Genomic DNA, 6,010 nt, shown 5'->3' with positions numbered 1-6,010 from the left:
TTAAATCATCATGAGAATATACTTTTCCTTTCATCATCAAAGATTTTTACATCAGATTAAGCAGCTCTCTTGCTTTCCCATGTATTTCCCTGGTTTTTGTACCTTGAAATGGGTGTGCACTCTTCTCAGTCTTGATCTCCATCTTCCCCAATAGTTCCAAACATATTCATCTGGGAAACATGTAAAGATCTTATTCGGGGCTTGTTTCATTGTTTTCAAATATCTGCCCTTGAAATTCAACTTCCACCACTATCTCTCATATCCAAAGCTATGTACTTGCAGAGGATTTCTGCTAAGAATTTTCACTGAAAGCTCTTATACTGCAGGTGAATGATGCCAGCAAGTCTTGACTGAATTGCTTAGGGAACAGCACTCAGCCAAATGACAGACATGACAAGGGAAAAGGGTATGCTCAAGGATAGCACATGGCAGAGATCATCTGCCAGGCCCTGGCATATTTCATATCCCATTGAAAGTACATCCATGTGTAGATTGGCAAGCATTTCCATCCACAAATTCTGAGCAGTGAAGCCTTCAGAGAGCATATTGTGGCATACCAGGCCAAGAATATTCATCCTATTTAAATCTTGCCCTACAAGGTCCTCTGTGCCACTGAGGCCTCCATGGCAACGCCCAGCATTGTGACTCAGTTTTCCTACTGCACACTTGTATCCTAGAGCCTAAAGTCCAGCTCACAATGGTGCTCAGCTAATCACAGCCCAGTGTGGTTTCCAGGCCACCACAAGCTTGTGGATTTCTGTGAACTGTTTCAGCCCAACTCTGCAGCTTTCCACCTCATACAACCACAGCCATTCCAATCATGCAGTGTTTGATTAGCCTCTCTATGTTGCCTCAGAATGCTTTTTACAGTTGTAGTGATCAAGAAAAGTTGACTTATTTTGAGAGGTGGAGGGAAGTAATTGGAAAACCTTTCGGTATGTCTGAGGTCTATGGGTTCCAAACTTGACTACCCCAGTCTTTTAAATTTTCACGCCTAGAGCCTAAAATCCACCTCACAGTGATGTTCAGCCAATCTCAGCCCAGTGTGGTTGCCTGGCAACCACAAGCCTGTGGATTTCTGTGAACAGTTTCAGCCCAACTCTGCAGCTCTCCACCTCATACAACCACAGCCTTTCCAATCATGCAGTATTTGATTCACCTCTCTAAGTTGCCCCCGAAATTTCTTTGAAGTTGTGGTGATCAAGCAAATTTGACATATTTTGACAAGTGGAGGGAAGTAATTGGCTCTGTCTGTAGCTCTGTTTGTGGTACATGGTGTCCAAACTTGACTACCCCAGTCTATTCAATTTTCAAACTTAGAAAGCCAAATGTTTCGGGGCAGGAAAGAAAATGCCACAATGATTTCGGTTCTGCCGAGTTTCTGGTGGCTTGGGAAGCAAACCTGCAAACCATACATGCAATCTCTGCTGGATTACTGCCACCACGGTAGTATCAGTTAGCACTAAAAGCCAGCAACCAGAAGATGAGTCCCAAAATGAAAGTGAATCCTTGCAGTGCATGAATATCTGGAGTGCCTGCTTCAACTATCCAGCTTCCTCGGGGTTCACATGTCTGCAATAGCTATTTCAAGGAGGTCTGCAGCCATTCCAGCATAACCCTGCACACTAAACATGAGGTACTAGCTCAATATCTAAACCAACAGAATACTAGATAGCTTATCACCAGCAGGTCTTCCCAGAATTCAAATGTAACTTGGTGAAAGGGAAAGCCTTAGAAACGGGATGCAAATACCCCTTTCCCTAAAAATCCCAGGTATTTTCTCATGGCATGGAATATTTAGACTCCACAACTCATGTAGTGAACCCAGGGACCTGGACCAAGCCTGTCTAGTTTTCTGTTGTCCTCTTTTTGGAAACAGCATCTTATGTAATTGTTGAAAGAGACCTTAAGATAAATTCGTAGCCCAAGATTGAGTGGAACTTCCAAGGATCCATCCACCTCATCCCCCAGATGGCTGGGATTATAGGCATGAGCGACCATGCCAAGCATGTGCACAGAGATTCTTACATAATTTGTGAAATCCCACTACTGGTCTATAGGTAGCTTCTGTGCTTCAGGCTTTAGGAATATGCCTCTCTTTGTTTTGGCTCCCCTTGTTCAGGTGTCCATTTCTATTGTGATAAGCTCCAAGGCCCGAGGCAAGGGGGTGGCTGCCCTTACTCTGGTGTGTCCTTGGATCATTACTGCCCAGGAGAACAGGGTTCAAATATATTGGACCCTGTGTTTTTGAAAAGGAAATGAGTAAAGATTCATGAGTTAATGTGGACATGCCAGGGAACTGAGGGGCCAATATAGAGACAAAACTTCAGGCCATGGGCTGAAGGCTGAGGCTTCTGTACCTATAGATTCATGAATAGTGTTTACATGGGCATGCTGAGCAATTGTGTGCTCTCAAATGTTATTTCATGGGTTTTGTTTTAATTTATTTTGTTTTTTGCTTTGGTTTTTTACATGGAAGGAACAGTACCATGGTTTGAAGAAGCTGGAGTGTCTTACCTAAGAGAAATTTGAAAAAAGGGACAATTCAGCAGCCAAGAATTTCTCAAATGCCCTTGGCGTTTTAAAAAAAGTGACATAAAGTTGAGCGTGTCATGTCCATGTCTCTTTTCCAAAGATTTTACCTCCTATTTGATAGGAATTACTGTTTCTTTGAAAGGTCAAACTGCACTGAAATAAAGATAATCCCTCCTTTCCTCATTCTGCTTGAAACCACATCCTTTGTTAGTTATATTTTCTTAGGCAGCAATACTTGGAGATGACTACAGCAAGAGTTTCCCTTTGGTGGAATATCCATGGAGACACATGAAGTAATACTGCACAACTTCAAGTGAAGTGCACTGTCCCTTGACAATGGCAAGTCTGGCCTAACCTCTAGTAACTGAAAATCTTAGAAAGTCTGAAAGTGAGTGAATGAAAATGGGCTTCTCCACATTTGGACAGGGCCTCTCCTGAAGCACAAATTTGTGGAAAAAGTAATTATGAGAGACGAATGAACTCCCAAAACGGAATGGAAATTTTCTTGTTTAGGCCTGGAACGCTATGGCCTGGAGCCCTGTGGTTCTAACTGGATGAGCATAGTGTGAGCAGAGATCAAAATAAAACACACACCATTTAGGAACTCGATACTTAACCAGGTGTGCAGAGTAGTGGCAAACTGTACTTGTGTCAATTTGCTCAAATCCTGTCTCCACAAGAAAGTAAATTCCAGCCCGACCAGTGACTAGAGGAGGACTCATATCAAAGGACTTGAAAAAAGTCCAACACTGAATTTAGCCCAACACTGAATTTAGATGAAAAGTGGCAGAGTCTGTTAGTCTTTCAAGTTTTAATAGGAGAAACTTACAACATGTAATAGCTGTTACATGAATACCTTCAGAGCTTTTGGAGAGGTCTAAATCACTATGAGTGAGGGCTTCCCTGACTCACAGAGTTAAAAATAGTAAAACAAATAATTTGAAAAATAAATCAACCAATAAAATACAAACACTAAGTCCAAAGGGTTTCACTGGTTTTAAAATCACTTATGGAATGCACCACTATTGAACAGGCTTACTCTGCATTCTGCTTTACTCAGGCCCAGTACAAGAGCAAGTGTGAAAGCAAAATTCAAAATGTTATGTGAAGTTACAATTTCATTGGTGAAACCATGACCCAATAGAAATTTTCTCTTTTGAAACTTCCTACATTATCCATATATGTTCTCAAAGGGAAGGAATACACAGGATTTAGGCTGAATTTTTTTCAGTATTTTGTGTTCCACCAGATTTATTTGAAGATCTCCTGTCCTGCATCCACTGCCCAATGCAGAAGGCCACACATAGGACAACCAACATGAGAACTTCACTTCTACAGCCTGATTAAATCATCATGAGAATATACTTTTCCTTTCATCATCAAAGATTTTTACATCAGATTAAGCAGCTCTCTTGCTTTCCCATGTTTTTCCCTGGTTTTTGTACCTTGAAATGGGTGTGCACTCTTCTCAGTCTTGATCTCCATCTTCCCCAATAGTTCCAAACATATTCATCTGGGAAACATGTAAAGATCTTATTCGGGGCTTGTTTCATTGTTGTCAAATATCTGCCCTTGAAATTCAACTTCCACCACTGTCTCTCATATATAAAGCTACGTGCTTGCAGAGGATTTCTGCTGAGAAATTTCACCGAAAGCTCTTATACTGCAGGTGAATGATGCCAGCAAGTCTTGACTGAATAGCTTAGGGAACAGCACTCAGCCAAATGACAGACATGACAAGGGAAAAGGGTATGCTCAAGGATAGGACATGGCAGAGATCATCTGCCAGGCCCTGGCATATTTCATATCCCATTGAAAATACATCCATGTGTAGATTGGCAAGCATTTCCATCCACAAATTCTGAGCAGTGCAGCCTTCAGAGAGAATATTGTGGCATACCAGGCCAAGAATATTCATCCTATTTAAATCTTGCCCTACAAGGTCCTCTGTGCCACTGAGGTCTCCATGGCAATGCCCAGCATTGTGACTCAGGTCTCCTACTGCACACTTGTATCCTAGAGCCTAAAGTCCAGCTCACAATGGTGCTCTGCTAATCACAGCCCAGTGTGGTTGCTAGGCCACCACAAGCTTGTGGATTTCTGTGAACTGTTTCAGCCCAACTCTGCAGCTTTCCATCTCATACAACCACAGCCATTCCAATCATGCAGTGTTTGATTAGCCTCTCTATGTTGCCTCAGAATGTTTTTTACAGTTGTAGTGATCAAGAAAATTTGACATATTTTGAGAAGTGAAGGGAAGTAATTGGAAAACCTTTCGGTATGTCTGAGGTCTATGGGTTCCAAACTTGACTACCCCGGTCTTTTAAATTTTCACGCCTAGAGCCTAAAATCCACCTCACAGTGATGTTCAGCCAATCTCAGCCCAGTGTGGTTGCCTGGCAACCACAAGCCTGTGGATTTTTGTGAACAGTTTCATCCCAACTCTGCAGCTCTCCACCTCATACAACCACAGCCATTCCAATCATGCAGTATTTGATTCACCTCTCTAAGTTGCCCCCAAAATTTCTTTGAAGTTGTGGTGATCAAGCAAATTTGACATATATGACAAGTGGAGGGAAGTAATTGGCTCTGTCTTTAGCTCTGTTTGTGGTACATGGGGTCCAAACTTGACTACCCCAGTCTATTCAATTTTCAAACTTAGAAAGCCAAAAGTTTCGGCGCAGGAAAGAAAATGCCACAATGATTTCGGTTCAGCTGAGTTTCTGGTGGCTTGGGAAGCAAACCTGCAAACCATACATGCAATCTCTGCTGGATTACTGCCACCATGGTAGTATCAGATAGCACTAAAAGCCAGCAACCAGAAGATGAGTCCCAAAATGAAAGTGCATCCTTGCAGTGCGTGAATATTTGGAGTGCCTGCTTCAACTATCCAGCTTCCTCGGGGTTCACATGTCTGCAATCGCTATTTCAAGGTGGTCTGCAGCCATTCCAGCATAACCCTGAACACTAAACATGAGGTACTAGCTCAATACCTAAACCAACAGAATACTAGATAGCTTATCACCAGCAGGTCTTCCCAGAATTCAAATGTAACTTGGTGAAAGGGAAACCCTTAGAAACGGGATGCAAATGCCCCTTTCCCTAAAAATCCCAGGTATTTTCTCATGGCATGGAATATTTAGACTCCACAACTCATGTAGTGAACCCAGGGACCTGGACCAAGTGTGTCTAGTTTTCTATTGTCTTCTTTTTGGAAACAGCATCTTGTGTAGTTGTTGAAAGAGGCCTTGAGATAAATTCGTAGCCCAAGATGGACTAGAACTCCCAAGGATCCATCCACCTCAGCCCCCAGATGGCTGGGATTATAGGCTTGAGCGACCATGCCAAGCATGTGCACAGAGATTCTTACATAATTTGTGAAATCCCACTACTGGTCTATAGGTAGCTTCTGTGCTTCAGGCATTAGGAATATGCATCTCTTTGTTTTGGCTCCCCTTGTTCAGGTGTTCATTTC

Source organism: Cavia porcellus, unplaced genomic scaffold (assembly GCF_034190915.1).
Source record: "Cavia porcellus strain 051 isolate PalLab524CR breed Dunkin Hartley unplaced genomic scaffold, mCavPor4.1 scaffold_284, whole genome shotgun sequence".
NCBI lineage: Eukaryota > Metazoa > Chordata > Mammalia > Rodentia > Caviidae > Cavia > Cavia porcellus.
The sequence above is the reverse complement of the archived record's forward strand: the minus strand, read 5'-3'. Positions refer to the sequence as shown.